At 42.2% G+C, this 27,576-nt stretch overlaps 1 long non-coding RNA gene across 1 annotated transcript; it reads right to left on the bottom strand.

Moving 5' to 3' along the window:
* Window positions 1-4,307: 4,307 nt before the first annotated feature.
* Window positions 4,308-27,078, bottom strand: LOC113903573. Its single transcript, XR_003514184.1, has 3 exons — window positions 26,925-27,078; window positions 12,154-12,211; window positions 4,308-4,643 (listed from the first exon to the last, which is right to left on the bottom strand). It is a non-coding gene; the product is annotated as an uncharacterized LOC113903573 (long non-coding RNA).
* Between the last annotated feature and the right edge of the window lie 498 nt (window positions 27,079-27,576).

Raw genomic sequence — 27,576 nt, 5'->3', positions numbered from 1 at the left:
GGGCCAAAAAAAAAAAAAAAAATCCCTAGAAAGAGAACATATTCCGAATTCACATCTTTGGCCCTCGTGGCCTTGAGCCATTGGTTCCAAGACTTGTTTTCTCTGAGCAAGAAGAAGGGAACTTAAATTAGGAGATGCTGCCAATGAATCAAACTCACATCACACATGTTTGAAACATAAGGATTATTTTATTCTTTTAAAATTTATTTTCTTTGCCTCACCAACTTATTTCCCTGACCAGGGATTGAACCCATGCCCCCTGCATTGGAAACATAGTCTTAACCACTGGACAACTTGGAAATCCCAGGGATAGGGATTACTGTATCCTTATGGGACAGGAAAGGAAGCTGGGCTGATGAAGTTTGCCCAAGTCACAAATTAAGAGTCTGAGCTGGGATTCAAACCGAGGCTCATAGGTCTGCTTGATTAAAAACGTCTTGTTCCTTTGAACAACCACACAGTGCTGCTGCTTCATTTTAAAAGCTGGTGCCTCCCTGATTTACTTCATTTTTTCAAAGCTTTCCAAGTTTTACGGGAGCTTAAAGAGCCGAGGAAATTCCATGCCCATGGGAAACCCCATGGGGCCACCTCTGCTTGAGTGACGCCACCCTCCTCTAGCATCTGAGACCCTCACAGCATCTCAGGAAAGAGCAAAGGCTTTTGGTCCAGCCAAACCTATTATTGTCTCAGCTCTGCCATGTCATCACTGGGTGACCTTGCTATGAGCCTCCGTTTAATTCAGGAAAAAAAAAATTAAAAGGTACACTATTACCATCATCACAGGGTTACTGTGTGGATTCAAAGAGATAATGAATGCAAAATACTTAGCACAATGCGTAGGAAAATGGCATTGTATATTTTTAAAAATCAGCTACACTGGTTAGATTGTTCTGCATTGTTTTTAAGTTTGTGTAATAGATCTGGTGACATCTATTAGTCATTTTCATTGATCTTTTTATCCATTCTTGTCTCTTTAATTTGTTTAAAAGCTTTTAAAAGCTTGAATTGTCTTCTGTTTCTTTGTATCCACTACACAGAGCCCAGGGCTTTGCAGAGAGAAGCTTCTGCAAAGATGTTTGCAGTTTATTTCATTGCATAAGATATTCTCTTTAAATAGGAACAGGACAACTAATTCAAGATACACCATGAATTCTGATAATGTGTTTCATTTTTATGTTCTTTGTTTGCTTTTTCCTTTCTGGGCCCATGTTCTGAAATGCCACTTGGGGGCAGCAGTGAGTCAACTTGGCCTTAACTGTTGGGCACCAGAAGGAAAGATTAAACTGAAAGGTAGGGCTGACAGATAGGAAATGAGTAACTCTCAAAATACATCACGAGCTTGAAAATGACTGCGCACTTTGCTACAGAAATCTATTTAAAAGTAGCACACCCTCTTTCAGGCCTCATGGGGGCTTTTGAGGATAAATGACTTGTTTTCTTTCTAACCCTGGGTGGCAAAGCAAACTGCAAGATGCTTAACTGTTTGCTCACCCAGCAGAATGGAGCAAATGTATGAGCCTCATCACAAAGGAAGACAAATTCAGCAGGAGTTGATGATGTGAAAAGGCGCATCTATGGCTCGGGTTAAATATGACTTATGTAATTGGAATCAATTAAATCCGTTCAGTGAAACACTGAAATAAAGTGCTCCATTAGCCAGATCTTGGTCCTGCCACATGAAAGAGAACAAAGGTAAGGGTTGTAAAAAAGTGAATAGCAGTCGTTTCACTGCCCAAGGAACTACCTAAAATGCTCTACACCCAGTGCAGATTCTAACTGATTCTCCCACATCACGGTTTTGCTTATTTATGTTCAGAGTGTCCATCTCTAGGTATTACAAGGTCAAAACCAACATGCTAATTGTTTGAATAAAAAAAAAAGTAAACTCAGACACTTCAGAACTGTTTTTAAAGATTTGACAAAAGGCATAAATAAAGCTCTTAGAAAAATATCTTTGCTCAGCACCTTTCTGCAGAATCTGAGGAAACAGTTTACATTTTTTTATACCAATAAAGTCTCCATGAAAACTAAATGGAAAAGTACAAGAGGACTGTCCAGTTTCTCCATAGATCCACAGCCTCATTTATGTTTTACCTGTTCCCTGACTTATCATAGAGGTATTTCTTCTTCATTTATTCATTCAACGTTCACTGAACACCCAATACGTGTCCAGTACTGGGACTAAATGGGGACTATATAGATGAAAGACACATTATCTGTATTTTTAAAAAAGTTTACAGTTTGGGGAGAAATAAACATACACACACACGCATGCACACGCACACACACACACCTATAAATAATTATAATCATTCAGCATATTTTTAGGCTTGGAATCTATGATTCTTTTTGTAGCGATTTGAAATTATTCCTCAGCGTGTAATTTCAGAGAGCATGCATGCATGTTCAATCATGTATGATTCTTTGTGACCCCATGGACTGTAGCCCACCAGGCTCCTCTGTTCAAGGGATTTTCCAAGCAAGAATACTGGAGTGGGTGGCCATTTCTTACTCCAGGGAAATCTTCCTGACCCAGGGATCAAACTTGCAATCCCTTGCCTCTCCTGCTTGGCACGTGGATTCTTTACCACCGAGCCACCTGGAGAGCCCTTCAGGGAGCATGGTTCTCACTTAACAGATGAGAAAAGTGAAGCCCAGAGATGTTAAAAGATATGACCAAGGTCACAGCCAGCGAGTGCAAAGCCACAGAAAGAACCAGCGTGCTCCCAACTGGTGTGTTTCCAGCACATATAGTAGCATCCTCTCCTGAACCAGAAAACAAAAACAAAAACCTTCATTTGTTTCCTTTCCTGACTCCTCCCAGGTTCCCACCTGCTTGGGGTAAGTTTTTTTGTTTTTTTTTTTACAGTGTTACAGAGTCATCTACCTGGGGATTGCATCATGCCTGAACTTTCAGGACCTTTCCTATTTAACAGTTTTTTTTTTTTTTTAATTAGAGGATAATTGCTTTACAGTGTTGTGGTGATTTCTGCCATATATCAATGCAAATTAGTCATAACTATACACACACACACACACACACACACACACATATACACCCCCTTCCTCTTGAGCCTCCCTCCTCCCTGGAATTCCACCCCTCTAGGTCATCACAGAGTGCCAGGCTAGGCTCCCTGCTTCAAGGGGTTTTTGTGTGTTCCCAGTATCATGTATGGTAGTAATCCTAAACAGGCTGCTTTCCCAGATATGAGCAAATTATAAGTGCACTGCCTTCAGAGCTATGTAATGACTCATATGTTTACTTTTTATTATACATTTATAAAAATCTACCTTTAAACTATATATATCCCCGATCAGCCTGGTTTCTTTACTGTCTGTATTTTTAATTTGATTTTTGGAATTTAGATTATAAACTGCACAAATTGTCTCAAATACTAATATCTTGGATTGGCCAAAAAGTTTGGGTTTTCCTGAACTTTTTGGCCAACCCAATATTTTATTCTCATGTGAGACCTCAGACTTTTAATCCTTAACAGCATATATTAACAACTTCATACAAACAGCTTCGTATTGTGATATAACATGGGAAAGTGTGCTTCTTCCTGCTTGTCTGGATTAGGTGCACACCTACCCCCACCCCAACTGGCAGCTAAACTAAAGAACACCCATGATATTGTAGAGGCTGTTCCATACTCTTTAGCTTTGTAAGGTGACACTTAGGGAATGAGACAATAAAGCCTGAAGCAAGAGGGGGAGATTTTATGGTAGAAGAACATTTCTCTTCCAGTCAACCCCTTCAAATTCTTGTGGGGACAAGAGATGGGAGGGAAACTTACTGTACACATTGAGAAAGCTAGTGAGAACCTTAGCGTCTGTTCAGTTGCCTCTCCGGTGGGTGGCCTCTCACAGAGAAGGTGATGAGGGAGTTAGGGGATGGTGCTGTGCCCCTTGTAACCCTGAGTTTCCCCTGGCCTTAGAGCTGAGGTTGGGGCAGAGTCTCAGCCAGAGAAATAACCATCTATCGTGAAAGACCTGTGACTATGGACCACCCCTATGCACGGATACATTCATTTCCCCTGAACCCTGATGCCTCCCTCGATCTACCCTCCAGGAAAAGGTAGGGAAAGGGCAGAACTTTCATTTGACTGTGTTTGAGAATTGTGGACGTCAAACTTGGGATTGGAATGTAGGATAGAAAACAAAATAAGGTGTAGAGATGTGTTGACAGAGAAGCTGAATAGAAAAACAACCCAGAAAGAAGTGACCAGATTATATTTTTTTGCCAAGAACAGGACACAAGAAGCAAAAATCAATGTGAATCATAGAGATTTTTTAATAAGCAGTATTTACAGACACGTGAGTCTTGTCAATTATCAGGACCATGAAAATGTATACCTACCCTGCAAACAATCCATTGTAAATGTAAATTTACATTTACAATTACATGTAATTAATTACATTAATTACAATTAGTTGTCATATCACCCAAAATACCTGTCCCCTCACCATCCTGCTCCCTAGTATGGAGGTAGCTGATTGCGTCCTGAATCTGTTGGAGGTGGATGATTGCGTCTTGGATCTGTTTTCACACTTGAAGTCCACAAGCGTAGCACTGTTTAGACAAATGGTCCGTTACATTTGCTTCACCTGAGATTCTTTCCAGGAGATGATGCGAGTTCTTTCTAAGTCAAGGAGTAGAAAAGAAAGGCTTATTGAAATATATTCAGCTTCCAATCATCAGCTGTGAAAGGGGTTATGGAGTAATTTTATATGATTATTAGCAAATATGCTAAGTCAAATTCCCTACCCATTAGGGATTCTCAAATCTCCATATAGATTGTCTTCTGAAGTAGACAAAGCACCAAGGGAGGAATTAGGATGCATGTCAGTGGGTCCAATAGAGGGTCTGAGGTGTGTGACCATGAGGACAGACTGACATTCAGAATCTTGTACTCAAAAAGGTCCCAGATGTACTTGAATCTTAGAAGAACATTTTAGAAGGGAGGTGGGGCAGGAAGAAAATACATAAAGGGGGGAAAATCCTACTCAACACATTTAACACTGCTTCTCTTTAAAACATCAACTTCATACATCAAAGTAGATGAGCTTTACATCATTGCTTCTTTTGGCAAGGGTGGGATAGTACATTCAGTTGAGGCTAAATTGTCCAGGAAACAAAATTGAAAGTCAAAGTCACTCAGTTGTGTCCGACTCTTTACCAGCTGAGCCACGAGGGAAGCCCAAGACTACTGGGGTGGGTAGCCTATCCCTTCTCCAGCGGATCTTCCTGACCCAGGAATGTAACCAGGGTCTCTTGCATCACAGGTGGATTCTTTACCAATTGAGCTATCAGGGAAACCGGAGGGAACAAACCAAGATAAGAAAGGCACAAAACTTTTGCTTCTTAAGTCTTCAAATACTACTTAAGGCAAATATCGTTTGCCTAAATCTGAAATATTTGCTAATTATAAATAATTTAAGAAAAAGTTTAAAATGTTTCTTATTTGAAAATCTTTGCTCTCAATCCTCCATAGCCTATGAAATATCTGTTTCATAGTTAAAGTAAATTAAAGGTTTTCATTTTTTCCTCCAGCCCCCCACCCTAAATGCATGCCTAACTCACCTTCCTGCAGAAGTGGGGTGTCACCCGCATTTGGGTACCCCTCAAAGAACATCTAATGTGGCTATTTATGTTGCAAGAAAAACTCACCAGTCCAGGCAAATCTCTCCAGAGGCTCTGATGCCAGCCTTACCAATCTGTGTTTGTGTATTTTGTTGTTTAGTTGCTAAGTCTAATTAGCAAATTAGACTTAGTTGCTAACTAAGTTAGCGACTAATTTTAGTTGCTAACTCTAATTTGAGACCCATGGACTGTAGCCTGCCAGGCTCTTCTGTCCATGGAATTCTCCAGGCAAGAATACTGGAGTGGTTGCCATTTTCTTCTCCAAGGCATCTTCCCGATCCAGGGATCAAACCCAGGTCTCCTGCTTGGCAGGCAGATTCTTTACCGCTGCGTCACCTGGGAAGCCCATCACAACGAATAATTGTTGTTATATTACAATTATTATAATTGTAATTATTATAACTACCCACTTCCCTCATCTTTCTCTTTTAAAGTGTGAAGCCAAGGAGAGTCAGGAATTCAAGTTCTCCACCTAGAACTGTCACAAAATTCCTGTTTCTCCATCCAGTCTTCCCCCCACTCCCCCCACCCCCAAAGAGGAAAAAACACCATGGACTTTGGAGGAAGCATCACTCGCTCTGTGGCTCTGTGTGGGACCACTGCCCCCTCCCTGACCCGCGCGGCTCCCCACTGTCCCCCTAAACGTGCAGTCTGTGACCAGTTGTTCCTGTTGAATAGATGCGTGAGCTGCCAGGCTTTTGCCGCCCGCCTGCAGATAGATGGGGAAGCTGCCTGCTTCTCTCAGGGTGGAGACCCCACCCAGGAGCCCCCAGGAGGCCGTTATCAGCGCCGACAGATGGAACCCATCAGCGCGCTGCCAGCCTCCACACCTGTGGATCGCGCGCCCAGGCCAAAAAATTAATTGCTTAGAAATTGAAAAAAAAAAAAAAATCGGTGGACTCAGGTCATCGGAAAGGATTAAGAAAGAGAAGGTTAAGCCAGGGAAAGAGGAAGCCGTGTTCTGCGGGGGCTCCTGATCCACGTCAGCAGATCCGAGTGATTTGTTCAGCGTCTGATTTGGTTTTCAAATACAAGAAAGACGCAGGATTAGAACTGAAGGGGGAGGGGTGGGGGGAGGGAGGGGAAGGCGACTTGGAGCGAAATGCCCATTGATTTACATTGGGTCGTTCACAGGCGTTCCGAAGCGGGGCGTGGGGTGGAATCCACACATAAAATTTCCTTTTGTATGTTTATGCTTTGCTATGGAAATATACGTTTAAACTTATTCATTGTCCCCGTTTTTCATTTTTTTTTTTTTCTTCTTGTTTTGCTGCTTCTACGATTTCCAAATCAGCAGAGACATTTTTGGCTTTGTTTTATTTTCTGTAATGGTTGCATGGGACTATTTTTAAAACGCACATTTTCTTGTTTCCCGAAATAGTCTTTTTTTTCTTTCTCAAATAACGTTAAAAAACATTCAACTGAATACATTTTAAAGATCTTATTGGCTTTGATTCACAAATCCAGCAGCATCCCCGCCAGCAGCTAAAAAGGCAATTTAAGGTGCTGTGCAAATGGAAGACTTTTATAAGCAGAAGGAGTGGAGGATCAAAGAGCGCCAGGAAGTTATACCAGCAGAAACCTGTTTGCGTCAAGGTCAACTTCCTTTAGGACAGTAAGGGTTCATCACACATACTAGCTCATTAGTGCTTACTGGGTCCTTTCCAGGTTTAAGATTCTATTCCTGGGAGAGGCTGAAACCAAGTAAGGTAGTAAGTTTCAGTGTGTTGGCTTGGGGCTTAGCACCAGTGGCTTCCTTTGGTGCCTGTTGTCTTAACAACAGAAAAATTAGTTTTGATTCCATTGCAAAAATCATCTCTCACGGTGTGACCTTTAGTCCTTCATCTTTTTTGATCTCAGTGACCTGCAAAATGAAGCATGATTGCTAAGATCCCATGCAGCTCTTAAATTGTATGACTCGATAAATCAATTTCCTGCAGTATTTAGAAACGGCTTTTAGACAAAATATCTGGAATAAGGAAATAAAGAGACATGGAAGAAAAGGAATCCCTAAGAGAATTATTTGCTACATTACCTAACACAGCCTCTTCTTTGAAAACTTCTCCAGTGAAAGAAGAGGTCATTATTACCAGGGTCATCAAGAGGAAGCATCAATAGTTTCAGTAATTAGGATGTAGGAGTGAGGGCTACCTTTACTTAATTGCAGATTTAAGCACAGTTCTTATTTGTCAATGTCATGCTTCATTTTAGTTTTAAACCAAAGCATCTTTTATTCTGGCACAGAAAGCAGTGTATATTCTGTATCTGAATTGAAACAACCAGTTTTCTTTTTTTTAATTTTCTGCAAATAGACATTTAGGGGCAATTTGGTCTTCCCTGGTGGCTCAGCGGGAAAGAATCCGCCTACCAGTGCAGGAGACAAGGGTTTGATCCTGGGTTGGGAAGATTCCCTGGAGTAGGAAATGGCAGCCCATTTCTTGCCTGGAAAACTCCATGGACAGAGGAGCCTGGGGTCGCAAAAGAGTCACACCCGACTGAGTGACTAAACAATAAGAACAAATCTGATTAAGAATGAATTGTTCTGGGACATCCCTGGTGGTCCAGTGGTTAAGAGTCCACTCTGAAAAGCAGGGGACTTGAGTTTGATCCCTGGTCAGGGAACTAAGATCCCATTCCTAGGGAACAACTACTAAGCCTGGGTGCTCTGGAACCATGGGCACAACTAGAGAGAATCCCTCGGGGTGCAACTAAGGCCCAACACAGCCAAATAAATAAATGTATTTTTAAAAACTGAATTATTGCAGCAAACTTTTTATCATTTATCACGTCAACTTCCAGCACACGTTGGAAATAAAATATAGTGCCTTTCCTCAAGGAACTTAAAATCTAGCAGCTGGAATATAAACAGTTGCATAAATAAAAATAATGATAAAATAATCGCCACCATTTATTGAGCACTCAGGCTCCCCTGGTGGCTCAGATGGTAAAGAATCTGCCTATAATGCAGGAGACCCCAGTTCAATCCCTGGGTCTAGAAGATCCCTTGGAGAAGGACATGGCAACCTACTTCAGTATTCTTGCCTGGAGAATTCCAGGGACAGAGAAACCTGGTGGGCTACAGACCATGGGGTCGCAAACAATGGGATGTGACCGAGTGACAATCACTTCACTTCATTGAGCACTTACTTATTGAATATACTTTGTCACTTGACCTACAGCCCACATATCTAATCATCAAGACATCAAAGACTGCAAAGTATTGTGCTTAACCTGTTCTTTAAAAGACAATTTTTAAGAGCAGTTTTAGGTTCACAGCAAAATTAAGAGAAGTTACAGTGATTTTCCACGTTTCACCTGCTCCCACACATGCATAATCCCCATTATCAACAAATGCTACAGTTGATGAGCCTACATTGACACATCATAATAACTCAAAGGTTACAGTTTATGTTAAAGTGAAAGTGCAAGTTGCTCAGTCGTGTCCAACTCTTTACAACGCTATGGACTGTATGCTGCTGCTGCTGCTTAGTCGCTTTAGTCGTGTCCGACTCTGTGCAACCCCATAGACGGCAGCCCACCAGGCTCCCCCGTCCCTGGGATTCTCCAGGCAAGAACACTGGAGTGGGTTGCCATTTCCTTCTCCAATGCATGAAAGTGAAAAGTGAAAGTGAAGTCGCTTAGTTGTGTCCGACTCCTAGCGACCCCATGGACTGCAGCCCACCAGGCTCCTCCGTCCATGGGATTTTCCAGGCAAGAGTACTGGAGTGGGCTGCCATTGCCTTAGTCCATGGAATTCTCCAGGCCAGAATACTGGAGTGGGTAGCCTTTCCCTTCTCCAGGGGATCTTCCCAACCCAGAATCAAACCCAGGTCTTATGCATTGCAGGTGGATTCTTTACCAGCTAAGCCACAAGGGAAGCCAAAGAATACTGGAGTGGGTAGCCTATCCCTTCTTCAGGGGGTCTTCCCAACCCAGGAATTGAACCAGGGTCTCCTGCATTGCCGGTGGATTCTTTACCAACCAAAAAACAGTTTATGTTAGGGTTTACTCTTTTTAAAAAAGCCTTTATTGACTTTGTTACAATATTGCTTCTGTTTTATGTTTTGGTTTTTCTGGACCAAAGACATGAGGGATTTTAGTTTGCTGACCAAGAATGGAACCCTCACTCCCTACATTGGAAGGCAAAGCCTTAACCATTGGACAGCTCCGGAAATCTCTTGGGTTCACTCTTGGTGTATTTTTCTTTGGACAAATGTATAATGACATGCATCCATCATTATGGTATCATACGTAGTATTTTTACATCCCTAAAAACCCTCTGTTCTCTGCCTATTCATTCGTCACCCACATATCACCCCTGAAACAGCTAATCTTTTATTGTTTCCATTGTTTTGCCTTTTCCAGGATGTCATACAGTATGTATGAATCATGCAGTATGTAACCTTTTCAGATTGGCTTATTTCACTTAGTAAAATGAGCTTAAGTTTCCTCCATGTCTTTTCATAGCTTGGTGGCTATTTCTTTTTAGCACTGAATAATATTCCATTCTTGGACAGCAAGGAGGTCAAACCAGTCAATCTTAAGGGAGATCAACCCTGAATATTCACTGGAAGGACTGATGCTGAAGCTGAAGCTCCAGTATTTTGGCCATCTGATGCAAACAGACAACTCATTGAAAAAGTCCCTGATGCTGGGAAAGATCAAGGGCAGAAGGAAAAGATGGTGTCAGAGGATGAGATGGCTGAACAGCATCACTGATGCAATGGACAAGAATTTGGGCAAACTCTGGGAGATGGTGAGGGACAGGGAAGCCTGGTGTGCTTCAGTCCCTGGGATCACAAAGATTTAGATGTGACTGGGCAGCTGAATAACAGCAATATTCTGTTGCCTGGATGTATTACAGTTTGTTTATCCTTTCACCTAATGAAGAGCATCTTCACTGCTTCCAAATTTTGGCAGTTGTGAACAAGATTGCTATAAACATTTGTTTGCAGGATTTTGTGTGGATGTAAGTCTTCAAATCCTGTGGGGAAATACTAAAACCCACGATGGTTGGATTCTATAAGAGAATGTTCAGTTTTGTAAGAAAACACAAAACTGTCTTCCAAAGTGACTGCACCTTTTTGCATTGCCAGCATCAATGAATGAGCGTTCCTGTTGCTCCATATCTTCGCCAGCTTTTGGTATTGTCAGTGTTTTGGATTTTGGCCACCCTAAATGTGTGTTTTGGTATCTCATTGTTTTAATTTGCATTTCCTCAATGACATATGATTTGAGGCATCTTTTCATATGCTCATTTGCCATCTGTGTATCTTCTTTCATGAGACATCTGTTAAGACTTTTAGTCCATTTTTTAATTAGGTTGTTTTCTTGTTGTTGTCTTGAGAGTTCTTTGTATATTTTGGATAACAGTACTTTATCAGATGTATCTTTTGCAAGTCAGTGTGTGACTTGTCTTCTCATCCTCTTGATGTTACCTTTACAAGAGCAGAAGTTTTGAATGTTAATGAAATCTAGCTTATCAATTATTTCTTTCATGGATTGTATTTTTGGTATTGTATCTAAAAGGTCATTGTCATACCCAAGGTCATCTACATTTTCTCCTATGGTATCTTTTTTGAATTGTATATTTTGAATTTTACATTTAGGTCTGTGATCTATTTTGGTATAAACTCAATAAACATTAGGGTGTAAGCTCAATAAACATTCTTATATATAATAATTCTTCTATATAGTTTATGCTTATATCTGCCTTAAAAATATTCCTAGATTTTTTTGAGATATGGTTGATTTACTACCTGGCTGTGTCTTAGCTTTTACAACCTAGATGTGTCTGACCTCTCATGCCAGGCTGTAAAAATCCCATTTTTGGGATTTCATACCTGTGAAAAGACTTTCAGCTGGAAAAATCATTACCCTTCTATAAGATATTACTTTAAATATATGGATCAGGATTTTGGGGACACAGGTCTTGCTGGAAAACGGTAACTTGTAAAGATTTTTTTTTTCTTTTTTTAGAATTAATTCTAAGAGATGTTTTATAATGCATAAAGTGAAAGTGACCTGTCAGAGTGGATAAAGATGCCTTGTACAGAAAGATGACATGTTTAGAGAACATGTTATTTATTGCAATTGGCACCCAATCTCATTTGCTATGGTCAGTGGGGACATTCCATGAGTAGATACATAAATGAAACCAATGAAATGAGACATTTCTCACTGAAAAACAGTGTGTGGTAGTGGAATGAGGGTGTCCTGGAGCCAGAAGACCAGAGTTCTTGTGTTGATTGCTGTTAAATTGTTGTGTGATCTTGTACAAATCTCTTCACCTTTCCAGGGACCTATTTCTTCATCTGTGAAAGATGGTGATTGGGTAAGACAGTCTGTGAAGTCCTAGAGTCTATAGTTTATACCTATTTAGCATCATTAGCTTTTGAGATACCTAGATTTAATGAAACCAGGAAGGGAAGACAACCTGATCTTTGATGATCTGATGATGTACTTGGGGTTTATTTTCATCTCTCACTTTCTTTCTCTAGTTGACTTACCTTGTGTAAGCAAAAACACTCTGTGGTGCCTTCTTGGACAGCGTCATGAAATCAAAACCTGATGAATTAGGATAAGCAAGTAGAAGATGAATGAATATTTTGTTTTTGCATAATTCAAATTGATTTTTTGAACCACCTCCTGGTTCTGCAACATGTAGATCATACAAAAGAGAGGACTTTAGTTTTCTGGTGCCACAGATTTCAATTTTTCAGATGTAATGAAGCATTATCATTCTGTGATATACATTCATTCCTTATTTCTTTATTTACATCTCTAAATAACATCAACTTCTGATAAAGTTTCAAGGATCCAAGAAGCAAACTTCCCAACCAGCTCCACACAAGTTGCCAAAGTATTGGCTGTTCTTGCCTGCACTCTGCTCCTGTCTGATGTAGAGAATTTCCTTCTGTGAGCTCCATGGGGAGGAGCTCTTAGGACATTTCTCTGCTGCCCCTGAAGAGGATCCTCTACCTAGACACTATTTTAATTCCCTTAAACATGTTGCCAGCCAGTGTGTCTGACTCTATGCGACCCTATGTACTATAGTGCTCACCAAGCTCCTCTGTGCATGGAATTTTTCAGGCAAGAATATGGGAGTGGGTTGCCTTTAAACATAATACCCACTTATATGAAATTAATATTGCCATTTCTCCTGAACTGTCTTCCACTTTTTTCTTTTTACTTATTTACTATGCTTATCAAGACACTTTATTTCGCTCTATTTTTATTGCCTTATCTTGTTGTTACTTATTTAGACTAAGTTACAGGGCCTCCCTTGTGGCTCAGCTGGTAAAGAATCCACCTGCAATGCGGGAGATCTGGGTTTGATCCCTGGGTTGGGAAGATCCCCTGGAGAAGGGAAAGGCTACCCACTCCAGTATTCTGGCCTGGAGAATTAGTCCATGGTGTCGCAAAGAGTTGGACATGACTGAGCAAATTTCACTTTCTTTGGCTTCCCTGGTGGCTCAGACGGTAAAAGCGTCTGTCTGCAATGCAGGAGACCCAGGTTCGATCCCTGGGTTGGGAAGATCCCCTGGAGAAGGAAATGGCAGCCCACTCCAGTATTCTTGCCTGGAAAATCCCATGGATGGCGGAGCCTGGTGGGCTACTGTCCATGGGGTCGCAAAGAGTCGGACACGACTGAGCGACTTCACTTCACCTCACACTCAAAAGCAAGGAAGACATCATTGTCCACTAGTCACTCCTCCTTGTAAGACGACAATACCCTGTGAGTCTGAGTCTCATGTAGTCTTTCCACTTTTATTTTTATTTTGTTTTCTTGTTTTCACCAAAAACTTTGCTGAACTACGTATTCACCATTTTGTTCCACTATCTTCTGCCATTTTTCAATCTACTTCATAATTCTGTCTTCCCCAAACTTTTTATCTTTCTGAATGAACAAAGCACTCTTCCAAGTGTCTTTTACAGTCTTCCAGGGGTTGAAATTTTTTTCCATTAAGAGAATTTTGAAAAGATTCAAATAAATGGACATCCAAAGGTGCAATGTCTGGTGAATATGATAGATGACTCAGAACTTCCCAGTCAAGCTGTGACCGTTTTTGCTTGGTCATCTAAGAAACATGTGCTCTTGCATTATCTTGGTGAAAGATTATGCATTTATGTTCGATGATTCGGGCCGCTTTTCATCAAGAGCTGCTTTCAGTTGGTCTAATTGGGAGCAGTACTTGTTGGAGTTAATCGTTTGGTTAAAGAGTAATTCATATTCTGAATATCTGGAAGATTCGTGTCATAAGAAAATCTCCCCTTACTCATTAACCTGTGTATTTTTGCTCTGCTATATGTCATCATTCCAAGTTCCATGATCCATCTTAATTATTATTATGATTAGACATCTCTTCCTTTCCTATTTTGGTTATTCCCATTCTCTGTTCAGGTCACCTGCTCCCTTCACTCCCTAAATGTACTTCCTTTCTTCTAATGTTCCTGAAGCCTGCTGCTTTAACTGACAATTCCTAGGCAAGAAAGGGAGGCGTGAACTGGAGATTGGGTGACTGGCCTGATGCAAGAGGAGTCGCAAACCTCAGCGCTTATGCTGTTTTCACAGTTTCATTTTAGTCAACTGCTCATATAGAATGCTTTGTCTTATGACAGGTTTGTTGTTTTGTAATGTTCTATTCGTGGTTATGTGTATGCACTCCTAATGTTGTAGTTTGAAGGAAACCATTTCTGATTCTGTGGGGCTGTGCACTTAATATCTGCATAATAAGGGATGATTACATTTGCCTGTGAGAGAATATGGATTAACAATCAACATCAATGGCATGAAAGGCCAGCAGCTGGGTGTGAATGGGATGTTTTCAGCACCACTGTCATTTATGATACAATGGATAAAAACAATTGGATTAATGAATCAAGCAGGCATTCTATTTGCATGGCTCACATTAAAGAGTAGTAAGCCCGTTTATAGAACGCGCTTACTTGACAGCCATCTGTTTATCCTTTGATGCATCTCATCTTAAAGGAAGATTTATACTAATGAAACAGTTTAAACTATCCATAAAAGTTACACTAGTATATCCCTATAAGCTCTGCAGAGCTCCTGTGCGTGGTTTTTAAAGTCTATTTAAGCTACTCGGATTGGCTTAATTTTAACAAACTGCTCCTCCTGCTTTCTGTTTCAGCCTCTGACTTTTTGTGAGCTACTTACTGTTTAATCTCAAGTCTCCTCTCTGATGATGACAAGGGCGATATCAGTGTAACTCCAGAAACACCTGGATATTTCCCACCTGTTCGGTTCTTTTCCATTTGGTTTCAGATCAAGTCTTGGTGCCAGATATTGTGAGGCTGTGTCTATTATGGAGCAAATCCAGACAAACAGTCCATGAAAAATAGACAGCAGCTGCCTTGGCTGGGAAAGGAGCTCTGTCTCACCGCCAATTGCTATACACATCACATCCACAAGTATTCACTAAGTGTCTACTGACAGCTTGAAATTGGGGCATTTAAAATGTGATCCTTACCTAGAGTGGTGGGCCGGTGGTGTGGGAAGGAGGCTCAAGAGGGAGGGGACATCTGTATTTATATAGCTGATTCACTTTGTTGTAGAGCAGAAAATAACACAACATGGTAAAGCAATTATACTCTAATAAAAAAATAATAAATTGGCTTAGGATTCTGTGTCGTTTTCATGGCCAGTGGGGTTGCCAAGTTGCCGGTCATTCCAGCCTCGGGAGGTGGCCTCCGGTGACCAGTGGCCGAACGTGAAATGTTCTTGTTCCCAGTCCTTTTGCTCCCTGTTAAGGAGCTCTGTGAATGAGCTTTATTTCTCAATCTGTGAATTAAACTCTAAAATCCTATAAACCTGAACCATATGAATTCACGTGTGGTTTGTAGGATAAAAAATACCTCTTTGCATTTTTTTTTTTTAAAGAAAGACAAGCATGGTTCCTTTCCTCCTTGGAGCTCTACTAGGGAGTGGCTGGCAGTGGATTCTGACCCTTCTCTTTGCTTCTGCTTCTTCTAGGTGTTTCTTAAGCTAAGGGCCAGCTCCTGAGACATTGGGGGTTTTCCTTAGTGAGAGGGGGGAGTCTGCAGTTCAGAGTGTGATCTCTGTCTGGCTGTGTGTGTGAAGTCACTTCTGTTGTTTCCAATTTTTTGTGAGCCCGTGGACTGTGGTCCACCAGGCTCTTCTGTCCATGGGATTCTCCAGACAAAAATATTGGAGTGGGGTTCCATGCCCTCCTCCAGGGCATCTTCCCAACCCAGGAATCAAATCTGCATCTCTTAATGTCTCCTGCAGTGACAGGCAGATTCTTTACCACCTGGGAAGCCTTTCTGCCTGACTAAGGGGACTAACTTTGTGGTCTTGAATTACTTCCCTGGGCCATGGTCTACCGCTTCTCTATCAAGTTGGCCTTCCTCTTTTATTTATTTTTCTTTTAATATTTATGTATTTAGTTGGCTACACTGGGTTGCAGTTGCAGCATGTGGGATCTAGTTCTCCCACCAGGGATTGAACCCAGGCCACCCTGCAATGGGAGCTCGGAGTCCTAGCCAAGGACCACCAGGGAAGTCCCAAGTTGGCCTTCTTAAAGCAATATTACCTCAAACTATCTTTTGACTGAACTAATTTCTTAAGCTTTCCTGGAGAACGCCCTCAAGGCACCCTCAGCCAAACAAAATCCTTTGGTCCAAGATGATACTAAGCCATGAAAAGCAGACTCTCACTCCTCTGTGAAACAGTGGCACTCTCTGGAACAAGAGATTGTTGGCTATTAAAACAGCAAATGATGGGAGCAGGAGGAGCCTCTTTCCTGGTATCTCTTGCCATGAGTCAGCCGTCTGGGCCACCACAGTCCTCAAGGAGCCAGGAGCTATGTCATTTACATGTATTCTTCTTTAAAGAAGACGGACTGGGACTTCCCTGGTGGTCCATGCTCCCAGTGCAGGAGGTTCAGGATCCATCCCTGGTCCACAAGCTAAGATCCCACATGCCATAAGGTGTGGCCTAAAAAAAAAAAAAAGACTATCTTCTCATGCCTCCTGTATTGCTTATTAAAAAAAAAAAAAGCAAACCCAATTTATTGAGAGGGTAGATGTCTTTCAAAAACACACTAAGAACACACGAATAAGTAAAATCTAATGAAAATGTAGATTCTCCAACACGATCCTGGTGATTCTAGTTCATTGACCTGGGCTGGAGCTCTGGCAGCTGCATTTCATGCAGTAGGTGGTGGCCTGGATGCGAGCAGCCCCACACTTCCTCTGAGAAACACCAATAAAGCTGAAACTTCTGTGTGGTATCCTAGAAACATACTTTACATAAATTTTTTAAAAATTTATTTTACTACCTTATTTATTTTTGGCTGTGCTGGGTCTTCATTGCTGCTCGAGGGCTTTCTCTAGTTGCAGCAAGCGGGGGCTACTTTTTAGTTGGGGTGAGCAGGCTTCTCATTGTGGTGGCTTCTCTTGTTGCAGGGCACAGGCTCTAGGGTGCACAGGCTTCAGTAGCTGTGGCGCACAGACTGTGGCACACAGAAGTAGCTGCCCCGAGGCACATGGAATCTTCCCCGACCAGGGATCAAATTCATGTGTCTTCTGCATTGGCTGGCAGGTTCTTAATCACTCGACCACCAGGGAAGTCCTATAGCCTACATTTTAAGAAAAGAAAAATTCCTCCTTGGTATAATTCAGTTATACTAAGGCAGAGGCTTCACTGGGACTTCCCTGATGGCTCATTGGTAAAGAATCTGCCTGCCAATGCAGGAGACTCAGGTTCCATTACTAAGTCAGGGAGATCTCCTGGAGAAGGGAATAGCAATATGCTCCAATATTCTCACCTAGGAAATCCCACGGACAGAGGAGCCTGGTAGGCTACCGTCCATGGGGTCACAAAGAGTCGAACATGACTGAGCGGCTAAACACCAACAACAGAGGCCTCAGACTCAAGACAACAGAAATAAGGGAGAAAGAGATTTACTTGCTTCACTTCCGTTGCTTCACAAAACCATTTTTTCCAGCCCACATCTTTCCTCTTAATTAATGACCACCTTCTACCCACTCCAGTATTCTTGGGCTTCCCTGGTAGCTCAGACAGTAAAGAATTCACCTGCAACATGGGAGGCCTGGGTTCCATCCCTGGGTTAGGAAGATCCCCTGGAGGAGGGCATGGCAAACCACTCCAGTTCTCTTGCCTGGAGAATCCCCATGGACAGAGGAGCCTGGCAGGCTACAGTCCACAGGGTCGCAATGAGTTGGACACGACCGAGCAACTAAGCACATTATACCTGGGAGACTGGAGACGATGGACTTGGCTGGCCTTCTCACTACTCCTCTGACACCAACCAGTTCTCTCACTCTGGCGAAGGAGAAGTGGCTACTTGCAAAGTTGACCCAAACAACCCAGCAAAGCAAACCTCACTCGTCTACTAGGAGGGGAGGCTTGTACTCAACAGTGCCTGAGTTCTGAGAATGCCTCTCCCTGTTTCTTCCTTGTGGCTCCTGTGTAACCCTGGCGACATTCTCTAAAAGCACCTGGCAGGCTTTCAGAAAAGACGAATTCCCCAGGTCTGCCCGAGATTTTGAATTAAAGGATTAACTGGGTTGCTGAAGGAAATGATGTCTGGGCTGCTTTAAAAGGTGGGGGCTGATGCTGACAGATGGGGCATCAGAAGTCTGAGAGCCAGAGGGGCAGAGAGGCTGAGCAGAGAACATTCCAGACAGACAGAACGAGAGCAGGGAGATAGAACATCCTGATACGTCTTTCTAAATTAGAGTTAGACTAATCCATCGACCTCAGCGAGAAGTTTCTAAGGCCCTTCAGCATTGGACAGATACAAGCGCCACTAGAGAGTCTCTCTGAGGTCTCGCTTAAAATGTCTTGGCCTCAATTGAAATTTATTTCCTTTGGTCTGGCCTTGAAAATAATGGAGTTTTCTCTGAGAATGAGCTGTGTGCTTCTGTGATTTGGGGAAGGGCTCAGTGTAGCCGTGCAGAAGTGCCGGACAGACACTTGAGATTACTGGAAGTTTATATTAACCTACACGCTTTGGGGAATAACTGGAAAGTTGGGCTAATTTTATCTTGAGGTAATCCTTGCACTTTTTTCTTCTTCAGGGATTAAAAGAATCAACTAGTGCATATATTTATGATTTCACTGTGTTGGACATTAGGAGCTTTAAAATGAGGCGGCTAAAAAAAGTGAAACAGTAATCTCCAACTGTGTTTTAACAGCACTGTGATGGGAGTGGAATGAGGTGGGGCACAGTTGGAATTCCCCTCAAATCCAAAACTGTTTCACTCAGAAACTTTGTGGGCAATGATAAAGTCTCATACCATTGCATATATGGAATATCTACATTTTTACCCTCTTACATGGACCCTCTGTGAGGTGTGCACAATAGATATTGTTTGTCCCCATTTGAGATGAGCAAACCGAAGTGTATTTAATCGACTTGCCTGCATCTACATGTTTAATTCATGAAGGGTTTAGCTGGGATCAAGGTCTGAATTTCTTAAATTCCAAGTGTCTTCTAATACAGTTTAGATCATGCCTAATGACAAAGAAGCATACTTAGGTTGAAAAAATGCATTTCAAAAACGTAATTATTTTCTTTGGTTTCTTTCATTTGGCATTAAAAGATGACTTCATATGTCAGAATCAAAATACTATCTGATTAAGGGATGAGGAAGATAAAAATTTTACCCCACAGTACAGTGTCCACCTCAGAGCAGATCTTCTGTAAATATAATGAAGATCAATAAATATGACAGGACAAAAGTTAGGAGGAAGGCTGAACTCAATACACAGTTTTCTTTTCTGAGGCACATGACTTCTAAGACTTGTGGTCATTGTTGTATGTGGTCAGCAGAGCTGGAAGGGATCAGCCATGCCACGTTCTCTGCCCCCACACTCCAGCCCCAGCCCAGGCAAAAGGGCCCATAGTTTATCTTATGTTTTAACCAGTTAAGCCAGGGATGGGTGACTGAGCTCAAAAAATGCCAAGTCATTTGAACAGCCAGTGACTGTCTTACTATCTCTAACTATTTGAACTCAGAGGCCAGAAGTGGTCATTAGAAATGAAAGGTCACCGAACAAGCTACAACTACCCCAGGAAAAGGGAGTCATTTAAGAGGAAACGGGTCAAGTTAACATGCAGAGATCAAACTGTGGGGAGGGGTGAGGCCATGTGGCCAGAGAGACCCACGCATACAGAAGAGGGAGGGAGTTGGGGAGAGACAGACAGAAAGAACTTGGATCCTAACTTCCCAGATTTTAAGTACTGTTTCCATGAAGCCCGACTTCATTTCCTTGAGACATACTTATTGTATTTCGTTCTACCCTTTTCTGTTTTGTGTTTGTTTTTGGAAGCAAAGAGCTTTCATTAGAATATCATATTCCAAAGCCAAAAAGTAAAGGTTTTTAATAAAGCTGAAAAGGAAAGTAATATATTTATCAATTTTGTTTTGGGGGGATTATTTTAATGAGGAGTCTGTGCCAGGGCCTCCAGGGCCATTGTGAGCTGACAGTTGGTATCGAGGGCATTTGAGCAAGTAAATGTGCTCTGTCACCCTGCTCAAAGGGTTACGGTTAGGGAGTCTTGCCTTATCCATTAAAACACACACCCCTAGAGCAAAATGAACCTGGGGAGACAGGCACAGTGGATGACGGACGATTAAAGTGGTGTCTCTGGCCTATTCTAGAAAGACAAAAACTTGGTTCATGGGAGAATGGCAGGCAGGCCTGCTGGCTCTGACAGATCTGGGAGTGCTAATGTGTTGTTGATTTCCACATTCCATGTCAACTGTAGACCATTCCATGATAACGGAGTGGCAGTCTTCCTACAAACTGCCTGTTCTTCCGCTCTGAAGAACAGTTAATAGATAATTTCTGAATGTCTAGATTCATGAGGTTTATTTACCAGCTAATGGCTTCTGACCTCGGAATCTTTAAACGAATAGGAAAAGAATGTCCTTGTTTCATAGAAGCCTATGGGCTGGGAACAAGCAGTCTGGGGACAGGCAGCCTGGGGACAGATGATGGTTATATCACAAGATATATAGCTATATTCCCACGATAGGCCCAGTGCCTCTGTATGGAAATGGGTCGTCATTTTCTCCAGAGGTTCGATGCCCCTGGAACTTCAGGACCATCTCTTAAGGGAGACTCCTAGCCCATACCAAACTGATTGCGTCACTAATTCCCAAACCATGGTTTATGGTCCAGGAGCAACCCATCACATGTGCTGCACCCCCATTCTCCAAGCTGGTGAAATCACTCTTGAGTTCAACTCCTTGAGAATGTTTCTCTGCACAGTAAACAGATTTTTAAACCAAGCTGCTTGTCTCATAACAGATGCAGACAGCAGTGCAGCGGAATCCGGAAGCACAGGCGGGCAGCACAGAGGGGGACGTGAATCCGTCAGTTTGAGGACCGATCGTGTCCCCTGGGTTTAAATGAGTTTGTGTGAGTGTGTAGAGCAGCCTGCCAGGATCCTCTGCAGTGACTGCTGTAAACAAACAGCAGACTTGTGTCTGTGGTATAGCCCAGAAGCCTGCTGCTGTTTGATGGAAGGACATCCAAGGAGACCTATTGTCTGGGTGCTGCTACTGGATTTTTTTTTTTTTAAGAAGTTGGGGGTTGAATAGCTGTGACAACAAAAAATAGCTGTTAAGATTCCATTTGGAGCTGAGTCTTTATTTCTGCCAATCATTCATTCCCTTCTGAGCCAAATTAGCATCCAGACAAGGAATCATGGAACTGGGAGTTGGAAAGGACATTAAATGTCGGCTAGTGTGATCTTTTACTAATGGGAAGAATCGCTTTTATAAATTCCCTCCCAGAAAACCTGAAAATAGGACTATCTTTCTCTCTCTCATCTCTTTCTATCTTCCTGTCTCCTCAGCTGCTTTCTTTGTCTCTCTTTTCCCCATCTCTGTTTCTCTCTCTCACACACACACACACACACACACACTCACACATGCATTTCTCTGCTAGTCTGTAATGTCACTCGCTTATTGATTCTACTTTCACCAGCTTCAATAAAAAAGAGAAGCAATTTTTCTCTCTTTCTTTTGCATGATGGTTCTTCAAATATCGTGGCATCTGGATTTACTTTCTTTTTGCTAAATAAACTTTCCCCTAGGGCTTGGTTTCACGCCCTCATCATCTCAGTCAATCCTCTTTATATGCACTAGTGAGAGAAGGAAAACTTCTCTGCTGCTGCTGCTAAGTCGCTTCAGTCATATCCGACTCTGTGCGACCCCATAGATGGCAGCCCACCAGGCTCTCCGTCCCTGGGATTCTCCAGGCAAGAATACTGGAGTGGGTTGCCATTTCCTTCTCCAATGCATGAAAGTGAAAAGTGAAAGTGAAGTTGCTCAGTTGTGTCCGACTCCTAGCGACCCCATGGACTGCAGCCTACCAGGCCCCTCCGTCCATGGGATTTTCCAGGCAAGAGTACTGGAGTGGGTTGCCATTGCCTTTTCCAGAAAACTTCTCTAGTTGATGTTATTTCAAGATATTCAGAGGTTTAGATTACAGTTAATTGTGGTACCAAAAGTGGCTATCACTTACATTCTATTTTAACATAAGCTTAGACTCTGCAAGTATTTGGCCATGTTTTAACCATAATTCACTTCCTCCTCCTCTATTTCATGAAGCATTAAGGATACATCTTATGGCACTGGGTGCTCCAGATAAGAGATAAACCTGGTTCATAAATTTAGGAGCTGGTGTGATGAACAGGGTAGCGTTCCCTGTTAGTGGTCCCTTATTGCTAGGAACGTTGAGAATGTTAATAGTGTCAGCCATATCCTTCAGGTGCTGCTCAAGACACGAAGAGTTACACAGAGTCCAGCTTCAAATAGCTTTTCTTCTAGTTTGACAGGAAGGCAAAGACATAAACAGAGTCCATAATTTATAATAAGGCAAAACTGAAAGCTGACTTGTGGAATTAGCTTACATGCTTTGCATTTTTTCAGAGTTCATTTTTCCACATAGATGGTGGTCCATAGATGGATTTCTCACAAGGATAAATAATCTTCAGAACCATTTACACCTAAAAATGAATCTCAAGATTGTTTCCAGCTTGCAGCTAGTATATTGATATGATAAAGACCTCAGTTTATTTTGAATGAATAGAGAAAGAGCTAACAGACCCAAAGTAAATTACTAAGCAACAGCAGTTCCCTCCTTTACCCATAAAATTCTCAGAATGATACCATGTTGAGAGTAATTCCTCATCTGGTTTCTTTAATAGATGGACAGAACATAATTTAACCTTTCATCGGCGGCTCACTGTCAACATTGTGGATATCAGTCCTGGTACTGGTGATAATACAGCCATGCTCTCTGGGCCCACTGAGTTGGTAAGGCTGTTTCTGTTATAATCAGGGCTTATTCTCTTCAAGAGTTCAGCTTTTGTTGGCTTTCTATTGGGATCTCGAGTGTATGATTCAGCTCAATTTAATATATGATGTTCTCAGCCCATTCCTCTGAAATGAGGTCACCATGTGCCTCTTCTCAGAGCAAAGTTCACGGGTTTTGGCATGGCCAAGAGCCCTTCTAATCAGGAGAGGAATAATATGAACAGCCCTTAGCAAATTTCCCCCAATTTTACATCACTTTCCACTAACAAGGGACTCCCGGTTCAAGCAAAAATATCAGATTAGGGAAAAAAGTTTTGAAAGGGCAACATAAGGTCTGAGCTCACACTGGTCAGGGGCCACTGGCTTTCTGCACAGCCCCACAAACCGTGTGTCTAGTCCATTTCCTTATTCATGATTCTGCTCTTCAGAGACTCTTATTCGGGATTCTTGCTGAGGGACTAAACTAGCCAATACCTGACCACTAAACAAAAGATAGGTTATTATCATTAAGTTAGAAAATACCATCGGAGTTGAAAAACTAACATATGAGAAAAGTAGTATCTTTTTTTAAAAAATGGATTAATGCCTTGTTTTAAGTGAAAAATATAAGCTCAAGTCAAAATATCGAATATAACCATCTGTACTCATTCAATTTAACATGCATTGTGGCTCTGTGATATGCCAGGTATTGAGATACACAGATGAGTTACAGTAGTTTTGCCCTTGAGGGGCTGACAGACTAGAAGGAAGCAAAGACATAAGCCAACAGCTACAATCTAGTGTGCTGAGTGCTGTAACAGGCATGGAGATTGAGCTAGGAAAGCAAGGAGAGAAAAAATCAAGTGGAAAAAGTGTTAAGTATGGTTAACTTAAGGGATGGAATGGAGTTTAAACAAAGAAGATAGGATTTAAGGTTGTTTTTAATTTTTTAAGGACCATTTTTAAAATGTCTTTATTGAATTTGTTAAAATCTTGCATTTGTTGTATGTTTCGGTTTTTTGGTCATGAGTCATGTGGGGTCTTAACTCCCCGATCAGGAATCAAGACTACCCTCCCTCCATGGCAAAGTAAAGTCCTAACCACTAGACTGCCAGGGAAGTCCCAAAAGTTGTTTTTAAAAGATGCACTAAAATGGAGGGAATAGGGAAAGATAATTTTGACAAAAGTGATTAACAGAAGGAAAAGTGACATCTACACAAGTGTGATGAGAGCCTAAGATCTTTAGAGTGGAGTTTAGAGATTGAAAGATCCTCTGGAGAAGGGAATGGCAACCCACTCCAGTATTCTGGCCTGGAGAATCCCATGGACAGAGGAGTCTGGAGGGCTACAGTCCGTGGGGTCACAAAAAGTCGGACACGACTGAACCACTAACACACTTAGCGACTGAATGGCAGAGACTGAACTGGGCTCAAATCAAATGCCATGAAAGGTCATTTGGAAAACTGGGGAGAGGGTATTATGTATCTTAAATTAGGAGAATGCCAAGGTAATTTTTAGTTTTTTTAACTAAAAAAAAAAAAGAGAGAGAAAGAACGCAGTGTTGAAAGCAGTCAAGAATTTGATAAATTGGTAAGAGAGAGACCAGTTAAGAGTTTCTGGAATAGTTTACACAAGGGCTGGAGGACTAATGTACAGTGGCATTAGCCATGCAGAGAGATGAGAAGTTATTCCAGAGAGTGAGGCCGAATTGCCTGGGGTTTGATTGGAAGGGAAAGAGGAGATGGATTCTAGAAAGACTACTGGTTCGCTGACTTGTGAGACTTAATAGACTATAACACACACTGAGTTTATTGTTCTGGATAAACTATCTTCGGGATGCCCATGGGGCATGCGGCTGCCAGTTATAACTGGTGGTTGGGAATATGTGTGCTCTAGGGAGTGAGGCTGAGTGACTGGTCACATGACCAGATGGAACAGAAGGAGGTAAAGGCGAGGGGACAGGGCATACGTCTGAGTTTGAACACAGGTTTGAAAACAGTGCAGGTTTAGTAACCGTAGTTTCCCCAGCCCAAAGTGGGATACTTTTTCTGACAAGAGTATGTCCAAGTGGGCTTCCCAGAGGGCTTAGTGGTAGAGAATCCACCTGCCAATGCAGGAGACATGGGTTCAATCTCTGGGTCAGGAAGATCCCCTAGAGAAGGAAATGGCAACTTTCTTCAGTGTTCTTGCCTGGAGAATCCCTTGTACAGAGGACCCTGGTGAGCTATAGGGTTTTGCAACCATGGGGTTGCAAAACAGTCAGACACAACTTAACAACTAAACAACAACAATAATATGTCCAAGAATATCCAAGTATTAGGGATTTTTTTCAAGTCAAGACTGTTGCAGAAAATATTGGTCATACAGTTGCTTTCTAAGTGAGTAAACAAGTGGTCAAAACAATGAAAGAGGCAGTGAAGCTGGGTTGCCAAGCAGTCTGTTGAATTGCTCACCACATCCTTTGCACATAAATACACTGGTTGTAATATTTCCAGATATTTATTTCTACAAAGTCTTACTTCACTTCACTTCATCTTTCATGAGCTAGCAGTTCTGCCTAGGAAGGGGGACAGCAGAGACAGCCTGTCCTGCCTGTAGAGGCTACGGCTGCCCCCTTTCTGAGTCCTGGCTAATTGTTTTGGCTCTTATCGCTGAATTGCCCAGTGAAGGGGCCACTGGAACTACAATGACCTACTTTGCCCAGTTCTTTGACATTTAAAAATCTTCACTTAAAAAAAACCCTCAGGAATACAGGAGATGTGGTGCATATATACAATGGACTACTGCTGCTGCTGCTGCTAAGTCGCTTCAGTCGTGTCCGACTCTGTGCGATCCCATAGACGGCAGCCTACCAGGCTCCCCCGTCCCTGGGATTCTCCAGGCAAGAACACTGGAGTGGGTTGCCATTTCCTTCTCCAATGCAGGAAAGTGAAAAGTGAAAGTGAAGTCGCGCAGTCGTGTACGACTCTTCAACTCTTCGCGACCCCGTGGACTACAGCCTACCAGGCTCCTCCGTCCATGGGATTTTCCAGGCAAGAGTACTGGAGTGGGGTGCCATTGCCTTCTCTGAATGGACTATTACTCAGCTTTAAAAAGAATGAAATGATGCCATTTGCAGCAACATGGATGGACCTAGAGATTGTCATACTGAGTGAAGTCAGATGGAGAAGGAGAAATATCATAGGACATCCCTTGTATGTGGAATCTAAAAAGAAATGTATCATTTGTAACTTATTTACAAAACTGAAAGAGACTCAAGGACTTAGAGAGCAAACTTGTGGCTGCCAGTGGTGGGAAGTTGAGGGGTTGTGGGTAGGGGAAGGACGGGGAGGAATAGTTAGGGAGTTTGGGATGGACATGTACACACTGCTTTATTTAGAGTGGATAAGCAACAAGGAATTCCTGTAGAGCACAGGGAACTCTGCTCAATGCTATGTGGCAGCCTGCGTGGGAGAGGAGTTTTGGGGAGAATGGATACATGTATGCGGGCTTCCCAGGTAGCCCTAGTGGTAAAGAACCTGCTTGCCAATGCAGGAGATGTAAGAGACGTTGATTCGATCTCTGGGTCAGGAAGATCCTCTGGAGGAGGGCATGGCAACCCACTCCAGTATTGTTGCCTGGGAAATCCGATGGACAGAGGAACCTGGAGGGCTAGAGCCCTTAGGGTCGAGTTGGACATGACTGAAGTGACTTAGCATGCACGTAGGCACGGATACATGTACATGCGTGGCTGAGTCCCTTCACCGCTCGCCTTAAACAATCACAACATTGTTAATTACCCCAATACAAAATAAAAATTCCCAAAAAGTCTTCAGTTCTATTTATTGGAAGAAAAAAAGTTCTGCTTTCTGACCATTCTCCCTGTGGCTTTTATTGGATAGAAAAACACATAACGACAAACAGCTGGTCACCACCCTGCCCGCCCCCCACCTCCAAAAGGACCAGGGATTCATGTACTCACGTGGCTACAGTAAAATATTCATGCAATCTGCTCTCAAGGGCCTTTGGTTTTACTGTATCATCCATATCTTCAACAGAGGATGGCTTGAAATAAGGAAATCTGAGGCATAGCTGGGTAAAACCACAGGAGTGAAGCCCACCCCTGCAAATTCCTCCAGCAGCCCTCTCTGAATAGGCGGCCCCTACAGGCTTTAGCAGATGAAAGACAGAATTCACAACCCAGGAATACAAAAACAGTGTATGTATTTTTTGCTTGTTTGCATGTAAAGTATCTGTGTGTTCATCAGGCTTTCTAAGGCAGGTATTCTTTTTTTCCACAAAATGGGAATGTCAAAATGTCATAGCCAAGTACAGATGTTTTTAGAAAACCATCCACGGATCCAAGGGGGAAATTAGAATTCAAGTCACGATGGCAAGCAGTTTATTCTGGAGTTCATTCTGAGGAGGTAATGGCTAGGAAAATGACAAAGAAAACTGTTACTGACCATTAGTGAGCAATCACTCTGTCATATTACTAAGATAATTTAGATAAATGCAGGGTTTTGCTGTCTCCCAGGGAGACCAGCGGCTGATATCTTTGAGAACAGCAGCCCTCTTAAAGGCTGCTTTTAACAAATGTATTTTTTCATCAGGCAGATGTAAAACAGCCATGT

This window comes from Bos indicus x Bos taurus, chromosome 13, assembly GCF_003369695.1.
Source record: "Bos indicus x Bos taurus breed Angus x Brahman F1 hybrid chromosome 13, Bos_hybrid_MaternalHap_v2.0, whole genome shotgun sequence".
In the NCBI taxonomy this organism is placed as follows: Eukaryota; Metazoa; Chordata; class Mammalia; order Artiodactyla; family Bovidae; genus Bos; species Bos indicus x Bos taurus.
The sequence above is the reverse complement of the archived record's forward strand: the minus strand, read 5'-3'. Positions and strand labels throughout refer to the sequence as shown.